We start from the raw sequence: 22,706 nt of genomic DNA on the forward strand, positions 1-22,706 counted from the left end.
TTGCTCGATTCCAATGCGGATTCGATTTTATACAAGTTTGGTGGGTATTCTTTACATTAGGCTCAAATCCCTAAGGCAAGAAGAATGTCCAGGAGATTCCCGCGTGGCATGGTCGTTTTTTTTTTGGGGGGGGGGGGGGGGCTTGTGATTTGTTTTTGCTGTATATAAACTGTAGAAATTTTTGTAAAAAAAAACCACAATATTCTCGAGACAACCGTAGAAAAGGTCATTTGCCTGTATCTTATCCATTCTCTTCAGAAAGGATATTCTCCAGTAGGAATCTAATACATTAACGCCCCACATATCTTTTAAATCAAAATATATAACTCGTAGTGTAAGTTTTGCATTAATGTACTTGTTAAAGATCAAATAAGAAAACCGCGCCTTCCATTCTATATTTATAAATGCTCTTACAAAATATAATCATTTATTTAGATATTTCCACTTTTAATTACCTAGTAAGAATAATTAAAAAAAAATGCTTTCATTGATAGTCTATACTTTCCTTCTTCTGTGTTCACTATAATGTTTTTTTTGTTATTTATTTTTTGGCATATAATTGATTGGTATTTTCTGATTCCAAAATCTATAAACTATCCCTTTTCTTTCAATTTATAACACGAAAACATATTTCTTTTTAAAAATCCAATAAAATGTGTATTCTTTTGTAAATAAATCAGTAACCAAATAACAAGAAAGACAAATGTTGCGTCTAACTCCTAGTTTCTTTCCGCACAACATCATTTTTCTTGCAATATCATTCACTATGTTTTATTCAACTTACAATTTTGTTAAACAACTGATATATGCTCAAATATCATTTTTCAATGTTGCATAGAACTTGATATTACCTGACAACATTCTGAAAAAAAGACTAAAATAGAAAATAGATGATGTCAACATCTAAAAAAATGGATCACATATATATAATATATATACTTATGGAAAAACGGTTTGAGAAAATAAAACGGTGAATAATGTCGCTATTGCATGTCTGACATAACTTTTCATTTTGATAAATTAATTCCATCTTATTAAGTAAAAAAAATAGCATGTAAAAATCTTCTCAAAAATAGAAAGTTATTCTGAAAAAAATAATGTAGTAACTTTTATGATGAAGTTTATCAAAAAAATACAGCCTAGGCATTTTGATTTTATTTTATATAACTGTTATCAACGTCAATACTTAAAGTTTGTTGAAATTCATTTATGAAAAAGTGTTGTTCCTATTAGTATATTAAAAACGAAGTATTATACTTTATTATTCGTCTTTCCAGTAAATGTCATTTGTCATTTTCAGTGTAGGTGTATGTTCAAGTTTATTTTGCAAGGAAAGTCTTATTCTAAATGAAATGTAAATTGTACAATGATTTATATATATCACAGTGTATATTTGTCTGACATCATGCCGGTAAAAACCATCTAACTTTCTTGCTCCAGTAATTGGAAACGTGACGATCTTAGAATGTAAATATATTAAAGGGACAATAACAGTGACTGGATACGTTGTGTTTTTTGTAAATGTTTAATGAAATATACTGAAATATAATACGCTATATTTAGTCAATATGTATTTGTTTTATAACAAATACATCCACATAAAACACAAGTAGAAAAACATCAACTGTTATTCGTTATTTGTGCTTGTTTCATTCTGGTTACTGTTATTTCAAGTTTTGAAATATTAATAGGCTCAATCAAATCGAGCCTGCAGCATTTACAATTTTCCGTTTTTTCTGACGTTCTTTAGAGATTCCGGGGTTTTGTCTTTAAATATTGAACTTACACTAAAAATGGCAAAATTGAAAATATTTAAGGTTCGGATTGAACGGTACTGGTACAAGCGCTAAGTCTCATTCAGGTAATGTGCTAGAAAGGCCAAATGATTCAATGATTATTATAGCGGAGTATTGCGATACTGAGGGTTCCATTCCTAACAAGAAAGATTTTCCATGAATATAAGTGGATGAATAAATGATTTTATAAATTTCTGTTTTCCAAATTTATATTTCTTAGCAATTCAAGTTATAAGTAAAACATCATTAATCAGTACATTTGCGAAAGTTGTATGTACAATATTTAGCAAATTTGATAAGTGTCATCAAAGAAGAAAGAGTAAACTTGAACAGTAAATAAGGCTTTTAAACTCAGTGTGATTTACTAAACATCGTCGCGAAATATAAAAAGAAAATACTCATACAATATTTCATCAAACAGTTGCATTTTTATGATCCCGAAGTAATGTAAATGGTTAATAGAGTAGTTAAAAGTACCACGTTTTGTTGCCAGTTTGTTTTGGCTACCAATGGCTTCACTTTTGTACATTTCCTAAGAAAGTGAATAATAAATGTCATGTTATCCTGTCAGTCTTAATTATTGAGGCATCATTTCTCAAAGCTATCTCTTCTTCATTTGAATATTTCGTCAAGTTGATTTAAATTAATGTCCTGCATGAATACTTTTTGTCAACGACAACTTACTTACATTGTTTGACTTATAAGGTATAAGGAGACTGTAGGCAATATGGTTGACACTTTCTTCTATTATTAAATAATTGTTCTTATAGCACAACAATGCAATCCATATATTTTCTTCCAAAATCAAGAGAATTGCAGCATTCTTTCAAAGAACGCCTATGAAAGAATAAACAGATATGTTTTAATTATAACACAATAGTCATACTGTACTTCAAACATGTGACAAGTCATACAGCACCATTCATTTGCAACATCACGTCCATGAAATGGCATAAATGAGAAATACCAAATTGCACTTGCGAAAAACTCCATATTCATTTTTAATTTTATTACAAAACAACTGAATACTTAAAATGGTGAAAAAAGTTTTACTGCTTAAGGTAATTCAATTCAAAAAGGAAATAGAAATTTGATGTTTATGTCTCTATGACCTTTAGGAATTTTAGAAAATACAATTATTGTTCCCATCTCACCAAAATGGCCTACGTCATATTCGTAAACGTGTTTACGATAGAAATAACGAATGATGTATTACAAAATAGCGTGATATTCAAAAGGTTAAAGCTCAGGTAGACTGCTGTGTAAAAATTGCTGGGGATAAAAATTATGCTTTCAGACGCAGTTTATTTGTTATTCGTGATATAAGGAGTACAAAAATGAAATGTTTCATTATTCCTAAATAAATTGATAAACAAACATAGGATATCAGTAAAAGAACATGAAAAAGGAACGAGTATTAAAATCATTGATGCATTGGCCTTTGTTCCCACCGCTTTTAGATTTGAATCTCGATTAGATTTCTTTTCATTTGTTAGGCTAACCAGATAGCTAACAAATTCTATTTTACAAAAAATTAGTACATATAAAGTGGCACATTAGAAATTAAAACTATGCCATAAGACCATTACTAGTGGTGACGCTGTAATTTTAGAGGTAACAAAGCAACAATTGTTTTAAATTTGTATTCATGATAATATTATACACACCAACTTAAACCTTGCCAATTTACAAAAGTTCTTAATAATAACGGGGTATCTAGCCTCAGGGCAGAGTGTTTAACATCATATTCTTTATATTACTTGCAATTCAGCGTTGAAAGATAGAGACACGCAGGGAACGAAAACTTTATTCATATGTGGACGTTATCCGGCGAGCTTAAGTAAAGCCGTTGTTCTTCTCAGTTGCCCTATTGTGACTATGTGACTAATAGCGTGCTCGGGTCTTCCTCTACCAGTAAAGTTTTTACAAGCAAAGATGGACCGTCGTTGTATATGACTGTGTGACTTAATGTCTGTGTGGCAGCTGTAAAAAGTTGCCCCGTACTTCAATTCAATGTTGTTATATTTTTCTGGTCCTTCGAGATCATTGATCTCAGCACTATTGAGTGTTGAAAATTGAGTACCGCTCAAGCCGGTGCTAGGGGGCGTGAGGGATGTTGCACTTATTCATTGTCCTTCATGTACAGCCTCAATCAAACCGAGTCTACAATTTTCATGTAATTTTGTTGTGATTTATGCTTCCGAGGGATTACTTTGTTTTCAGATTTTTAAATGCTAATAAAAGGGAAATTAATATCATGATAATTATTCCCATGTTGCATTCATAATATACATTTCCTTTTTTGTTCGCTTTGAAGTTACTCTATGACATTTTCAAAGCCGGTGAACCACATGAATAAATACAAATAATTGTGCTGAGCATAAAACCCAAATATCGATATAATATATTAACTTTAACCTGTCCTGAGAATCTCAATTTACATCAGAAATTTTTTAAATTGTACATTTTCTTTCCTTGAGGAATAGATACCTCTTTTATCAAGATAATTTTGAAAAACAACACTTTTCTCTGATCGGCATCATGCTAGTAGTAAAAGTATAATTAATCTTATCAGTTTTGCCAACAAAACAAATCTTATACTGTCATTTACATTGCTTTTCAGGTGATTTCTATTTATCCATTTATTTTCTTGCTAGCATTATGCTTTTCAATCTTTATAAATTTTAAAAGGTTACTGAAGTTAAATGAACCGATTTTCATCAAAATAAATAACAAAACGTGCACAGAATCAATTCCTTTGTTGTGTTTTGGTGGTTTTTTTAATTTATACTTGGATAAAACATGTTCATTCTAAAAGAATCTATGCACAGTGTTTCTACAAGAACAGCTTATTCTTCTCACAGTACATTCTTTTATTTTACCAAAATTCATTGCTGTTAAATCATTCCAATGCATCAGGTATTTGATTCATTTGGCTGCACTCCATAAGGCAACCATAATACGATTTGTTCTTTCTGTATATAAAGTGGCAACACAAAACATAGAACAAACAGCAAAACAAAAAAAAATTATGCTGTTTTTATTATTATGCTATATTATTATGCTATATTATTATTATTGTTATTATAATCATTATTATTATTATTATTATTATTATTATTAGAAATTATTATTTTCCAATGCATCAGGTGTTTGATTTCATCTGCAGCACTCCATAAGGCAATCATTATACGATTTGTTCTTTCTGTATATAAAATGGCAACACAAAAACATACAACAAAGAGCAAAGATTATGTTGTTTGTTGATATATAATTTAAACAGGAAATTATGAGAAATTTGTTTTTAATTGTGAAGATGATCTTTCGAATTTTCTCTCATCTTCCTACATATTATCGCCGATAAATTTACAAATGATATTGTAAAAATGGCATTCTTATATTTACATAAGTACATATAAAGGTTTATGAAATGTATCATAAATTTTTTCTCATTTACGACCAATATTTTTACATAGTTTCCTTTGATATAAAACTATTACAGATCATTTTTTAAAGAAACATCTAACATATTGGTTCTTCCAACATTTGAACAAGTTATTGCTTTTTTTTCTTCCTCCGTGGCTTATAACGTTACAAATATTGACGTTACAAATTTTTGAGAGCCACCTCAAATTGCATTATAGGAAAACATGAAAAATAGAATTGTGAAGGAAAAAAATATTTCCGGAAGTCATTTCATTCAATGTAAAAATGCATCAACTTTTATGTACAAATGCTGTTTGACAATACTTAAAAGCTTACATAATTATTGTCAAAAGAATACATGAAATTAAATGACATGATTTATTTTAGAAGACACTCTTTAAATCATGTGACCATAAAACTCAAACGGGCGTTCTAAGATTACAAAAACGCAAGGAAAAACACATGCTGAAAAAATGCTATGGTCATTACTTATAAAAGTTAATTGAAAAAGATTTGATTTATTATATAAGTAACACATGGGTGTGTGGGTTACAGTAAAAATATCATCCCAAGGAAAATACTGTTACCCGAGGCGAATTTGATGAGCTGAATTTATAAACTAAATCTAACTAAAATAAACCAAGAGAAGTAATAACTAAACTGTCCTTACTTTGCAAGTGTTACGAGCCAGGCGTAACGAGAAAGAAAAGCCAGCAACAAACTTGTAACAATAACAAATTTACAACAGAAAAATTAATAAAGAAAATCAAAATAACAAATTATGTGTACAAATACCTGAAGTCCGAATATTAATGTAAAATTAAAATGTCTTATCTGATCCTGGAATGATCCTTTTTGAATAGCACAGTTAAATCCAAGTTAAATCCAAGAACACTTTAGAATAAATTCCCACAATAAAATCGACAAGAATAATTTTAACTTTTTTAAAAATAATCCAAGCTCCAATAAATCACGTAATATCCAAGTTGAAAAATACTCCAAATATATTGATGACTTAAAAGGTAACTGATGACTTGAAAGATCACTGATGACTTAAAAGGGTAACTGATGACTTAAAAGATCACTGATGACTTAAAAGGTAAGATTAATGAAAAATGTCTCCTTATATATATTAACTAAGAAGTTTCTAGAATAGTCTTCCATTTACTACAGTAATCATAATCTAGCAACTTCAACAATAAAGAACATTCCAGAAGTTTCTATCTAAATATAATGCATGAGTTTTCTACAACAGTTAAAATAATCAGACAAGCCACACAAACACGAACATTTAGTAATTTAATTTAATTTGCAAACGTTTTCGGCTATATGCCTTCATCAGTGCAAAAAACATAATAAAATTACCGGAAGCGACGTCATAACGGAACACGCGTTAAACGCGCGAAAAACGTTATGGCGTTTAGCGGCAAAACTATGATAACATGTAGAAACAAATATTTATGCTATAAATAAAGCTGGTACATGAATTAAAATGGATCAAACAGTGATACCAGATGTCTATTAGACAGTGTTAATAAAAATAAGATAATAGACAAACATATTAATATTCATGTAACCTATTATAAATCAAAACAATACTTTATTATTTAGTCCATTTGGAATCATAGTATTTAATTTATGGATCCAAAAAGATTTCTTTACACATAACCGGTCCATGTTGTTGTCTATAATTTCTATAGGTTAAAAATGAAAAATCTGACAATGAACACTTATTATCGTTTGATCCCGAAATGGGATCGCAACATGTGAAACTGGATTAACGTCACAATTTCTTATATCAAATCTATGTTTATTCATTCTGCATGATACAGTTTTTGATTAGTCTGACCTACGTCTTAACGTATTGCTTTTTACAGGCCTTTACATGTAATGAGGTAAATTACATTACGCGTAGTACAATTAACATCATTGTGTAAATCAAAAGAACTACCTGTTTATGCTGCTATAAAAATTGGGAACCAACAATTATATTGTTACAATGTGAACATCTACTTCGTAAACATTTGGCTAGATAAAAATGGTGCGATCAAAGTAAAAGCACTTCTCATAAGATGATCTCGAATGTTTTTAGGACGTCTATATGCTAAAATAGGTTTGAACTTGGTATGTATATTTTTAACGCTTACCTTATCAGACAAAAGTAATAGATCCCAATATTTATTTAAGATTTCACCAATATTAGGCAGAGATGTATTAAAACATACAGTAAAAGGTATTATTGAACTAGTATTTTTAACGACAGGACTTAGAGCATCATTTTGGGACATGCCTTCAATTTTAGAAAACGCTTTCTCAATAATAGATTTAGGATAATTTCTATCAGAAAAATATCTATTTAACGTATCTAAAGACTGCTTAAAAGTACCGTCATCGGAAATGACACGTCTATAACGCTTAGCTTGACTAAACGGGATACCACGCTTACATGATAAAGGATGAGAGGATGTAAAATCTAAATACAAATGCATATTTGTAGGTTTGCAAAATATATCGGTAACAATTTTTCCTGTTACGTCTTTTAGATACAGAAACATCAAGAAAAGGTACCGAACTTTTAGAAATATTGTAAGTGAATTTAATATTCGGGTGGAAACTATTTAAGGAATCTATAAAAAAGTTTAGCGTTTCCAAAGAATCATTCCAAATCATAAAAATATCATCTAGGAAACGTAACCAGACATCAGGTTTTACATACAGATTGGAGAAATTGCTCTTCTAGTCTACCCATGAATAATGAAGCATAAGAAGGTGCCATAGGGCTTCCCATTGCTGTGCCCATGGTTTGTAAATAACTCTGATCGTTAAAGTCAAAGCAATTATTATGTAAAACAATATTTAACAATTTCCTTATATCATTAGCTTTGATGTTATTGTTTCCTTTATCTTTCTGTAAAAAATATATACAGGATTCAATACCTTCATTATGAGGGATATTTGTGTATAATGATGAAACATCAAGGGTAACTAGAAAGGTGTCTTTGTTTAATTTAAGATTACGAACCTTATTTATAAAGTCGGTGGTATCCTTGATATAGGAAGGCAAACTTTGCATATAAGGATTTAAAATAAAGTCTAGGTATTTCGCTATGTTTCTCAGTACTGGAGCTACATGCTGAAACAATGGGACGACCAGGGTATCCAAGAGGAAGTTTCTCATCATATGATTTATGCGTTTTCGGTAAAATGTAAAATTGAGGTGTACGAATAGTAGACGGGAACATGTCAAATTGTTTAGTAATGCTTACATTATTTTCCTGTATTTCATTTACACATTCTTCTATTTTTAACTTAGTCAAATTATGCTGTTCCTTTTTCTACTTTTTTTGTAATATCGCTCATCGTTCAGTTGTCGATTCACTTCGTCGATGTACTTCTGTCTGTCCATTATAACGATGGTATTGGATTTGTCTGCCTTTTTGATAACAATATTTGTATCACGAGATAGGTCTTTAAGCGACTGGAGTTCTTGCTTGGATATATTAGGACGAAACCGTTTTTGTTTAGAAGAGTGCATAATTTCATTACTTATAGCCTCAATATAAAAATCCAAATAAACGTCTCTCCGCTAGGTGGGGTAAAGGTAGATGATGTTTTTATTATAGAACGGCAAATTTTGATATTCTTCTTTTTGGTTATTATCATCGCTTTCGTTGTTGTCATTTTTATACAAATCATTGAAGTACTCTTTTAGTCTTAAACGTCTTGAAAAATGAAAAACTTCTTCCGCTAATCGAACCTTATCATGCGAATTATATCGTGGACAAAATCCTAACCCTTTTCCAAGCACTATCAGTTCAGTTTCTGACATTGGGCGTGATGATAAGTTCAACACTGTTTTTTTTACCTTGTTGTATCTGACTTTTCCGCTTTTTATATTTTTTTATATTGATTTCGTGTCTGGAATTTTTTTGAACCTTCGTGATTTTGCTTTGTTGTTATCATTGCGATTTCCTTTATTTCTTGTAACACTATATCCATTTTTTGTAGCAGTTGATTTGTTTTCAGATTCTTTGGTTCCCCGTTGATCACGGCCTCCCTGTATGTTTTCTTGGTGCCCGGGGTTTTCACGTTTTTTGATTTCTGATTTTCTAAGGTTGGTTGGATTATACCTGTTTTTTTGTAGTTGTTGCAGCTTTGGTTGAAATATTATTAACATTTTTGTTAACCGTAAATTTCTTTGTCGATTTAGATGATCTTTGTTTCTTTTTTATCGTTTGCCAGTCTTGTTCACTATTATAATTTACAATTTTCGGCGACGTTGATATGGAATCAGTGGTGACAGGGGAATGATTTCCGTTTTTATCCAAAGTAGATCTAGATTTACTCATTTCTTCTCTCAAATATGTCAGTTTCTTTTCATGTTTAATAACAATGTCATTCTTTTTGTCTTCTGTGTAACTTGTAATTTCATTTTCAAGATTGGAGAAATCGGAAGTAGTAAGTTTATTTTGCAATAAACGTCGCGTATTTTCAATCATATTCTCTGTTTTGTCATTGTGACGGAGATGGTCCTCTTTAATACGTTCACAAATTTCAACACTTACTTTATGAAGTAGCTTGTTTATGTCATCTTGTAATTCTTTACCATCTGGTCCGACGCTCACCTTCAAAGATAGACGAAGACCCTTCGGTACGATGTCATCATTAATGCAGTCTTGTAAGAAACGCGCATGTAATGCGCTCTTCATCTGTTTTTACCGCTAATTTCTTCAAAATTTGTCGTGGATCTTCTTGAGATGCCATTGTGTGGTATAAACGAATAAAATAATCAGACAAGCCACACAAACACGAACATTTAGTAATTTAATTTAATTGCAAACGTTTCGGCTATATGCCTTCATCAGTGCAAAACATAATAAAATTACCGGAAGCGACGTCATAACGGAACACGCGTTAAACGCGCGAAAAACGTTATGGCGTTTAGCGGCAAAACTATGATAACATGTAGAAACAAATATTTATGCTATAAATAAAGCTGGTACATGAATTAAAATGGATCAACAGTGATACAGATGTCTATTAGACAGTGTTAATAAAAATAAGATAATAGACAAACATATTAATATTCATGTAACCTATTATAAATCAAACAATACTTTATTATTTAGTCCATTTGGAATCATAGTATTTAATTTATGGATCCAAAAAGATTCTTTACATAACCGGTCCATGTTGTTGTCTATAATTTCTATAGGTAAAAAATGAAAAATCTGACAATGAACACTTATTATCGTTTGATCCGAAATGGATCGCAACATGTGAAACTGGATTAACGTCACAATTTCTTATATCAAATCTATGTTTATTCATTCTGCATGATACATTTTGATTAGTCTGACCTACGTATTGCTTTTTACAGCCTTTACATGTAATGAGGTAAATTACATTACGCGTAGTACAATTAACATCATTGTGTAAATCAAAGAACTACCTGTTATGCTGCTATAAAATTGGGAACCAACAATTATATTGTTACAATGTGAACATCTACTTCGTAAACATTGGCTAGATAAAAATGTGCGATCAAGTAAAGCACTTCTCATAAGATGATCTCGAATGTTTTTAGGACGTCTATATGCTAAAATAGGTTTGAACTTGGTATGTATATTTTTAACGCTTACCTTATCAGACAAAAGTAATAGATCCCAATATTTATTTAAGATTTCACCAATATTAGGCAGAGATGTATTAAAACATACAGTAAAAGGTATTATTGAACTAGTATTTTTAACGACAGGACTTAGAGCATCATTTTGGGACATGCCTTCAATTTTAGAAAACGCTTTCTCAATAATAGATTTAGGATAATTTCTATCAGAAAAATATCTATTTAACGTATCTAAAGACTGCTTAAAAGTACCGTCATCGGAAATGACACGTCTATAACGCTTAGCTTGACTAAACGGGATACCACGCTTACATGATAAAGGATGAGAGGATGTAAAAATCTAAATACAAATGCATATTTGTAGGTTTGCAAAATATATCGGTAACAATTTTTCCTGTTACGTCTTTAGATACAGAAACATCAAGAAAAGGTACCGAACTTTTAGAAATATTGTAAGTGAATTTAATATTCGGGTGGAAACTATTTAAGGAATCTATAAAAAAGTTTAGCGTTTCCAAAGAATCATTCCAAATCATAAAAATATCATCTAGGAAACGTAACCAGACATCAGGTTTTACATAAGTAGAGTTAAGAAATTGCTCTTCTAGTCTACCCATGAATAATGAAGCATAAGAAGTGCCATAGGGCTTCCCATTGCTGTGCCCATGGTTTGTAAATAACTCTGATCGTTAAAGTCAAAGCAATTATTATGTAAAACAATATTTAACAATTTCCTTATATCATTAGCTTTGATGTTATTGTTTCCTTTATCTTTCTGTAAAAATATATACAGGATTCAATACCTTCATTATGAGGGATATTTGTGTATAATGATGAAACATCAAGGGTAACTAGATAGGTGTCTTTGTTTAATTTAAGATTACGAACCTTATTTATAAAGTCGGTGGTATCCTTGATATAGGAAGGCAAACTTTGCATATAAGGATTTAAAATAAAGTCTAGGTATTTCGCTATGTTCTCAGTACTGGAGCTACATGCTGAAACAATGGGACGACCAGGGTATCCAAGAGGAAGTTTCTCATCATATGATTTATGCGTTTTCGGTAAATGTAAAATTGAGGTGTACGAATAGTAGACGGGAACATGTCAAATTGTTTAGTAATGCTTACATTATTTTCCTGTATTTCATTTACACATTCTTCTATTTTTAACTTAGTCAAATTATGCTGTTCCTTTTCTACTTTTTTGTAATATCGCTCATCGTTCAGTTGTCGATTCACTTCGTCGATGTACTTCTGTCTGTCCATTATAACGATGGTATTGATTTGTCTGCCTTTTTGATAACAATATTTGTATCACGAGATAGGTCTTTAAGCGACTGGAGTTCTTGCTTGGATATATTAGGACGAAACCGTTTTTGTTTAGAAGAGTGCATAATTTCATTACTTATAGCCTCAATATAAAAATCCAAATAAACGTCTCTCCGCTAGGTGGGGTAAAGGTAGATGATGTTTTATTATAGAACGGCAAATTTTGATATTCTTCTTTTTGGTTATTATCATCGCTTTCGTTGTTGTCATTTTTATACAAATCATTGAAGTACTCTTTAAGTCTTAAACGTCTTGAAAAATGAAAAAACTTCTTCCGCTAATCGAACCTTATCATGCGAAATTATATCGTGGACAAAATCCTAACCCTTTTCCAAGCACTATCAGTTCAGTTTCTGACATTGGGCGTGATGATAAGTTCAACACTGTTTTTTTACCTTGTTGTATCTGACTTTTCCGCTTTTTATATTTTTTATATTGATTTCGTGTCTGGAATTTTTTGAACCTTCGTGATTTTGCTTTGTTGTTATCATTAAAAACGTTTAATAACGTTTTTCGCGCGTTTAACGCGTGTTAAGTTATGACGTCGCTTCCGGTAATTTTATTATGTTTTGCACTGATGAAGGCATATAGCCGAAACGTTTGCACAAATTAAAATTACTAAGTGTTCGTGTTTGTGTGGTTGTTGATTTTTTAGTCGTTTTGACACCAAACGGCATCTCAGAAGATCACGACAATTTGAGAGAATTGCGGTAAACAGATGAGAGGCATAATGCGCGTTTTTAACAAGACTGCATTAATGATAATCGGACCAAGGTTTGTTTCTGTTGAAGGGAGGGTCGGACCAGCTGGTACAGATTTACAGGGATGACATAACAAGCTTTTTCATAAAGTAGTGTAGCATTTGTGACGTATTAAAGAGGACCATCTTCCGTCACAATTGACAACCGATAATATATTGAAATACGCGACGTTTATTGCATAAAATTAATATTCCGATTTCTCCATCTTAATGTAAATTCGAGTACCAGAGGGACAAGAATGACATTATTAAATGTTAGCGAAACTGACCTATTTGATGAGAAAGAAATGAGTAAATTCCTATCTACTTTGAATAGAACCGGCAATCATTCCCCTGTCACCAACTGATTCCTATCAACGTCGCAGCAAATCTGTAAATTATAATAGCGAACAAGCTGGCAAACGGTTATAAAAACAAGATATCTAATCGGACAAAGAAATTTTACGTTAACAAAATGTAATTATTTCAACCAAAGCTGCAACCTACAAAAACAGGTATATCCAACCACCTTAGACAATCATAAATCAAAACGTGAAAAAACCGGGCACCAAGAACATACAGGAGGCGGTGATCACGGGGAACCAAAGAATCTGAAACAAATCACTGCTACAAAAAATGCTAGTGTTACAAGACTAAAGGAAATCGCACATGATACACAAAGGCAAATCAGGTTTCAAAACATTCCAGACACGAATCAAATTAAAAAATTAAAAGCGGAAAAGTCAGATACAACAAGGTTAACACAGGTGCACTCTATCATCCACCAATGTCCAGAAACTGAACTGATAGTGCTCTTGGAACAGGGTGTAAGGAATTTTTCACGATATATGTCGCATATAGGTTCGATTAGGCGGAAGAAGTTTTTCTTTTTCAAAGTTTAGACTAAAAGATACTTCAACGATTTGTATGCAATGATTAACCGATACGTGATTATAACCAAACAGAAGAATATCAAAATTTGCCGTTCTATAAGAAAACATGCATCTACCATTTACCCCTACGGAGGAATTATTTGCGATTTTAATTGGCGTATAATGAAATTATGCCTTTCTAAACAAAACGGTTTTGTCCTAATTCCATAACAAGAACTCCAGTCGTTAAAGACCTCTCGTGATAAATATTTTTATCAAGGCAGACAATCAAATGACATCGTTTATATGGACAAACAGAAAGTACATCGACGAGTGGAATGCGACAACTGACGATGAGCGATATTTAGCAAAATGTAGAAAAGGACAACACTTAATTTGACTAAGTGAAAATAAGAGGAATGTGTAAATTGAATTACAGGAAAATAATGTAAGCATTATAACAATTTGCATGTTCCGTCTCTATTTTTACACCTGCAATTTCTCCATGTTACCGAAAACGCAATATTATATGATGAGAAACTTCTCTTGGGATCACTGTTCGTTCCCAGAGTGTTTTCAGCTATGTAGCTTCGAGTACTTGAGACATAGCGAAATACTGACTTTATTTCTAAATCCTTATATGCAAAGTTTGCCTTCTCATATCAAGGATACCACCGACTTCTAAATACTGTTTAATCTTTATTAAACAAGACACGTATCTAGTTACCTTGGATGTTCATGCATTATACACAATATCCCTCTAATGAAGGTATTGATCTTGTTATATTTTTTACAGAAAGATTAAGGAAAATAAGCAAGCAATTGATATAAGAAATGGTTAAATATGTGTTCTTACATAATAATTGCTTTGAGTTACGATCAGAGTTATTTACAACCATGGGCACAGGCAATGGGAAGCCCCTATGGCACCTTTCTTATGCTTCATTATTCATGGGTAGACTAGCAAGAGCAATTTCTTAACTCTACTTATGTCAAACCTGATGTCTGGTTACGTTTCTAGTGATATATTTTTATTGATTTGGAATGATTCTTTTGGAAACGCTTAACTTTTTTATAGATTCTAAATAGTTCCACGACGAATATTAATTCGACTTACACATATTCTAAAAGTTCAGGTACCTTATTCTTGATGTTTCTGTATCTAAGCAGCGTAACAGGAAAATTGTTACCGACGTATATTTTTGCAAAACCTTACAAATTTGCATTTGTATTTAGATTTTACATTCCTTCATCTTTATCATGTAACGTTGGTATCCCGTTTAGTCAAGCTAAAAAACGTTATAGAAACGTGATCATTTTCCGATGGACGGTACTTTTTTAAGCAGGTTTTAGATCACGTTAAATAGATATTTTTCTAGATAGAAATTATCCTAATCTATTATTGAGGAAAGCGTTTTCTAAAATTGAAGGATCCATGTCCAAAATGGATGCTCTAAGTCCTGTCGTTAAAATACTAGTTTCAATAATACCTTTTACTGTATGTTTTAATACATCTCTGCCTAATATTTGGTGAAATCTTAAATACAATATTGGGATCTATTACTTTTGTCTGATAAGGTAAGCTTTAAAATAATACATAACAAGTTCAAAACCTATTTTAGCATATTAGACGTCCTAAAAACATTCGAGATCATCTTATTAGAAGTGCTTTACTTGATCGCCACATTTTTATCTAGCCAATGTTTACGAAGTAGATGTTCACATTGTAAACAATATAATTGTTGGTTCCCAATTTGAAATAGCAGCATAACAGGTAGTTCTTTTGATTTACACAATGATGTTAATTGTTACTACGCGTAATGTAATTACCTCATTACATGTAAAGGCTGTAAAAAGCAATACGTATAGGTCAGACTAATCAAAATGTATCATGCAAACCAGAATGAATAAACATAGATTTTGTATATAAGAAATTGTTGACGTTAATCCAGTTTCACATGTTGCGATCCATTTCGGATCAAACGATAATAAGTGTTCATTGTCAGATTTTTCATTTTTACCTATAGAAATTATAGACAACAACATGGACCGGTTATGTAAAGAATCTTTTTGGATTCATAAATTAAATACTATGATTCCAAATGGACTAAATAATAAAGTATTGTTTGATTTATAATAGGTTACATGAATATTAATATGTTTGTCTATTATCTTATTTTTACTAAATATTTCAGAAAGTCTACGAGTGCCAAATAATCAGTTGCAGACCAACGAAATTTATATTTTATTTAAGAATGCCCTGCTAGTTTGCCTAGACAGCTCAGCATTCCGGCAGAACATTTTTACACTAACAGAATGCTTTGCTGGATTGCCTAGCCAGCTGGCATTTTTAACCTATATTTAGGAATGCCCTGCTAGATTGCGTTAGCTAGCTGAGCATACCAGCAGATCATTTTTTTCGCACTATATTTGGAACGCTCTGCTTAGATTGCTTAGCCAGCTGAGCTTGCCAGCAGAGCATTTTTACACTATATTTAGGAATGCTCTGCTGGTTGCCTAGGCAGCTGAGCTTTTTAACCACTATATTTAGGAATGCCCTTCTTAATTGCCTAGCCAGACTGAGCAATTCAGCAGAGCATTTTTACACTATATTTTGGAATGTCCGCTAGATTGCCTAGCCAGCTGAGCAATTCAGCAGAGCATTTTTACCACTATATTTGGAATGTCCCGCTAGATTTGGCTTAGCCAGCTGAGCATAACAGCTAAGCATTTTTACACTATATTTAGGAATGCCCTGCTAGATGCCTAACCAGCTGAGCACCAGCAGATCATTTTACACTATATTTTGGAATGCCCGCTAGATTGCTTAGCAGCTGAGCATAACAGCAGAGCATTTTTACACTATATTTTGGAATGCCCCGCTAGATTGCTTAGCCAGTGAGCATAAACAGCAGAGCGCATTTTTACACTATATATTTGGAATGCCCCGCTAGATTGCTTAGCCAGCTTGAGCATAACATGCAGAGCTTTTTACACTATATTTAGTAATGGCCCGCTAGATTGCTTAGCCAGCTGAGTATAACAGCAGAGTATTTTTTACACTATATTTAGGAATGCCCTGCTAGATTGCCAGCCAGCTGAGCATACCAGCAGAGCATTTTACGCTATATTTTGGAACGCCCCGCTAGATTGCCTAGCCAGCTGAGCATACCAGCAGAGCATTTTTACACTATATTTAGTGATGGCCTGCTAGATTGCTTACCCAGCTGAGCATATCAGCAAAGCATTTCTACACTTTATTTTGGAATGCTCTGCTAGATTGCTTACCCAGCTGAGCAAAACAGCAGATCATTGATTTCCCTATATAAATCGTAATGCCTTTTTGCTTAGCTCACTGTTAACTGCTAACTTCTCACATACGCAAAAATCATATTTCCTGTTTCGGCGCCTTGTCACATAAATTGTGTTGGTGTGCCCAAAAACCAAACAAAGCAGACACTCAAAAACATCCTGAATCTTCGAGGTTGGGTCAGTATGTATTGCAATATCATGTATATTTTTTATTTAGCTTCTTTGATTGTTATTTGTGTAACTATTCTATGTTGCAAAGCAATCTGTATTCAAATGATACCAAAAACCATGTATGTATTCAACCGATTAGGAATTTTATTCAAATTTAGCACACCTTTTTGCAAAATAATTATGGCTGGTAAACGCTTATTAGGAGTTCTTAATAAAATTAATCATAAATTATTATTGTATGAAAAAGACCCAATTGGCAGAATTTTCGAAAACGATTTATGACTGTTTATATAATTCTGTATCTAAATATTACTACATAATGTTTATTTTAGTCTCTAATCATGCCCAAAGATACATTTATTTCATCGTATGACAGAATTTGTCTCGGAAATAGCACAGCCGTATATGTGGACAGTCTTTATAAAGTGAAAAAAGAACATGAACTCAAGCCATAAAAATTAAATTCATGTATATACATGTACATGTTTTCCTTTCGCTTCAGGAAAATGACCACGTATACGCAACTTGACGCGATAAAACATAATTTTATTATGGAGTTACAAGCGAAGTTACAAGTTTTCAACGACCCGTCGATTCACTTTCAATAGCGCAGCGCGAACACCACTAGTGTTAGATTGCATTCTTTGACATAGGAAAGTCCGACAAAGGTAGGTGAATTCTTATTACATATATTTTTTTATTAAAATTACAAAACAAATGTTATTGTATTAAACTATTAAAATTGATTTTTATATCTGTTTCATAAATAGATGGACAAAAATTGTACTCTTTAATTTAAAAGGTTTTTATAAACCGAAAACGAATATCTTAGATTAAGCTGCACAGAGTGATGAAGATGTAAGCAAAGTTGATTATTTAGATAAACGCAAAAAGAAGATTGAATTTCGGTCACAGTTTTCACAAGACATTAATGTAATGGACTTACTGTAGTACTCGTTGTACAATGACGTCAATCTGTTGATGATCGGCACTGTGGTCCTGGAATTGCAAACTATACATTTCACGTACTTTTGTGGAGCTCAATACTCTTTGGCGGAGCTATATTCCATGTTCTAAGTAAATCAACTTGATATATCCTGAACCAACGGCTATTCCACAGTATCGTTTACTCATTTTAAACCAATATTAATATCACTAACCTGTTTTGTCTTTTTTCTCTTTCTTTATTTTATTCTATTATTTTTATATCTTACGTTGGTTTTGGTTTTGGGTCGATCCACCCAAAGTTATAACTATAACAAACAATCGAAACTCCAAACAACTCTATCTTTAACTTCTGTTTTCTCCCACTCATTAATTGTTGTTGTTTTACTACTAAAAAGATATACTAAGTAACATAAGCTCGAATCTTGTTGAGCTACATCAAAGTGGATGTGCAAAACGATATATTGACTTACCGTTGAGCCCTGGGAAGCTTCATTTTGAATTTTAGAGACACAAACACAGGTCACTTCTTTGATATTAAATGACTTTAATGGCACGAGGCAGTGTGAGCAGTGTGGTTTTATCGCCGTGACATTTATTTTATTGTAATTACCTTTTATCTATTATAATGAAAAGCATGTCATAAACTCACAACATGTTTTCAGATATTAATTTGAACAACATATTAGTAATAATTTCTTGAATCAAGAACAACATTTGAGTACAACACTTATACAGTTGTGTTTTGTTGCCATTTGCATTTTACGATTATTTAAGTATGGCTGAGACAAGTTCTGCTGTACTTCATTATAAAGGTGTAGAAGTAGGCTAAAATTTAATGTATCATGTTTAATTTCATCATTTGCTAAATTGATAATGTCCGATGTGTTATTTTCTATAATGCTTAAAGTGGATTGGTCTACCAATAGGCCCATTTTCCCCAAAAGTGTTTTCATTATTGATAAAAACCATAGAAATGAGCCGCGTCACGACAAAACCAAAACGTAATGCGTTTGCGACCAGCATGGATCCAGACCAGCGCCTGCGCATCCGCGCAGTCTGATCAGGATCCATGCTGTTCGCTATCAGTTTCTCTACTGTTATAGGGTTTGTAAAGCGAACAGCATGGATCCTGATCAGACTGCGCGGATGCGCAGGTGGTCTGGATCCATGCTGGTCGCAAACCCATTATGTTGGTTTTGTCGTGGACACGGCTCAAATTTAATTCTTCTGGATATTTTTAATAACATAATTCTTTTAAAATTGTTGATGAAGCTTTCTAAATAATGAAAGTAGATGAATATATATTTGATGCAAAAATTAATACTTTGGTTTCAGAACAAAATTTAATTATCTGCTATTAACATTAATAAAATTATGTATTTATTCAGATCATAATCTCACCACTTACCAAATAACATTAAATGTTTCACCATGGGTTTGCTGTTAATGTACCATGTATGATAATAAATACTATATACACCGATTATTTTTATTGGTACTTTATACCTTTTATTATTGACCCAATTCACATTTAACAAAACAATGTTTTATTTTTTATGCTAAGAAAAGAAGATTTTATAATAATGCAATTTACTGCAAAATAACCTGAAAATTGTGTGACGTGGAATAACAATTTATATCGGTGAAGGGCTTATATGCGATTTTTGTTTAAATTAGATGTTGATCTTTTTACGTATTAAAAGACACGGGTGATCAAAGCTCAAGATCTTCTTACTTTTGGAATCTGAAAAAATTTATTTAAACTCTAATGTATATAGATTTCATAAAATAGTTTTATAATCTTTGGAAAATTGTTTGTTAGATATCAAAGACATTATAGTTCAAAAATTTGTTTCAATCTAAGATTATAACGTTGTTATAAATTGTGCTCTTGGAATTGTACATGTACCCGGAGACTTTTTTTTAAATCCTCCATAGAGGTCCTTTTACCACGTGTGCCATTAAAACATGCGAAAAAAGAACTAGTGTGCATGATAGGATCTTGATCTGATCATAAGTCGTTATACTGATAAAAACGACCTGACAGTAGGAAAAAATTATAGCTCTACTGATAAAAAATGACGTGACAGCAAAAAAGACTCAATTTAGAAATTTAATAGACGTTAAAGTGTATAAAGCTATATATCTTCTGTTTGTAGATTTTAAAATTATTGTTTTAATTTTGAATAAGAAAAGAATAATTAAAAAAATATATCAATTATATGTTTGAATAATTCCGTAAGGGCAAATGGCGTTTGGAGAAAATCGCTGCTTAACGGTTAAAAATTGACTTAAATTATTACATGTTAAGCATAATAATTTTTTCTCAAATATTTTATTCAGACTACGTGTTCATATGTGTAAAATAGAATTCTATGTGAATCGATCATAAGAAAAAGTATAATTTTATCGTAACGGTTCATTAATTATAACAAAATAATTCAGCAGAGTTAGCTGTATATCCCTTAAACCATGGAGTAACTTGGATCTTGGAGGTAAAGGTCAATGACCAGGCAACTAGAATGCGTGTACGGATATCACTTTAGTGTCTAGCTCGTGTTGAACTTTCAACCTATGAATATTGTTAAACACTGAAATAAAAAAAAATTGATGCTTATCCATTTAACACTTGCTTATTGAAACACAAACAATTTTAAACATCATTTTTGTGGTGTCTAATTGTAATAAAATGTATGTACAGCAATTACATTTAAGGTAAGTGAAGGAAAGCACGACTTGTGTATTAGACGAGAAATGTCTTAATTGTTGAATTTAATCGTGTTTAACTGAATGTGAATTCGAAATGCAAATTACGTTTTAAATATCATAACATGTTTTGTGCCTATTTTCGCATGCTTATGTAAGGTTTATAGTTTTAATGTCTCTGTGTTTCGAATGTGACAAATGAACATCATGTACAACTCGATGAAACTTGTGATGTTAACTTCAAAACCTTACATGTTATAGCGGTTTCTGTACATCAAAGGGTACATTCTGTCCGGACTTATATGTTTGTCGTCCTTCTGCGGAAGAAGACCGTGTATTTACAACAAATACAGATTTTAACTTGAAATGTTTGAAACAAAGCAAGAATTGTCGGCGCGAAAAGTTTATAAAATGTTTAACCATTCTTAATTATCTCCATATGTATATAAGATTGTATAATACATTTTATTTGTAAAAAAATCAGGTCGCCACAATGTAAGTTTAAGTAAATTTACACAATTATTTTTCTTCTATAGTTCAAATGATCATGAGTACTTTGATTAATGTTTCAATAAATCTTTTGCAAGACAGTTATAAATATATTTTTTTTGTACTGAAATAACTCTTTAAGCTTTTTTCTTTTATCTTTTCTTTCTTTCTTTTCTTTCTTTCTTTCTTTCTTTTTTTTCTTCCTTTTTTAACAATTTTCTCCATTAATACATTGGCAACATTGTATACGTTTTCTATGTACACAACTTGCGTCCCGTACGATTCACTAAAAAAGAACAATCTTATATACTATACTTTGGACATGTATGTTCTTTGTGCATACTGATTTTTTTACGATTAATTAAACAAACTTTCAATTTTATATTTAATTTATTATTTTCACAGATGTCAATGATCTGGCTGTTGCTTTTTGTCTGTCCACTGGTAACATGGTGTGCGCAAGCGCAGATGATGGGCGGATCATCGCAGGAATGAACATGAATGCAGATTCGCGCCATTATCAAGCAAGCTATAACAAAAGCTAGAGCTTCTCTTGCCAGTGAAAAACAACTGAATGAATACTTCAGTATGACAGGTAGTTTTTAACATTTGTTATATTTGTTTAGGACAAAAGAATGCGAAGGGAAGTCTTTAAAGATGTTTCACATTTTTACAAGACAGAACAGAGTTCTAATATATTTGAAGCCTAAAGACAACAATTCTGCAATTAAAGAAACTCAAGTATAGGGTATTCAATAAACAACAATCTCGCCGATTTAAATTAGACAGATATAGCTTTAAATATGCACACAACCATGCAGTAATACAACACATATATCAAACACATAAAGGATTAGTGTATTTGCACAGTCGAAAATGACAATCTATTGTAAAATGAGACAGAAGATGCAACATTCGCGTGCAATCATTTTTTTGTGTGGAAGGGGATAATGCTTTACAATTATGTTGCCATTTGAAAATTATCAAGTTTCGTAAACATTACACCTATAAATTCAAATAACTGTTAATACAAGGGGACTTTATGGTGAGGGTCAACTATAATGATGTATGAATTTTCGACCCACCTCGTCTGTAAACACTTCTATAATACATGTTACATTGTAAAATGTGTGTATATTTGCACAGTAAATATAATGAGAATGTATATTACACTCTTTGTTTAGTTTCAAAAACATTAATTGTCATTCGAGCAGATGTGCTCGTTATTTCCTTAAACTATTTAATTGCATTTTTAATCAAGGATCCTGCAATAAATGACAAGATAAT

The sequence above is a fragment of the Ruditapes philippinarum genome, unplaced genomic scaffold, assembly GCF_026571515.1.
Source record: "Ruditapes philippinarum isolate M1 unplaced genomic scaffold, ASM2657151v2 ctg2285_1_1_1_1, whole genome shotgun sequence".
In the NCBI taxonomy this organism is placed as follows: domain Eukaryota; kingdom Metazoa; phylum Mollusca; class Bivalvia; order Venerida; family Veneridae; genus Ruditapes; species Ruditapes philippinarum.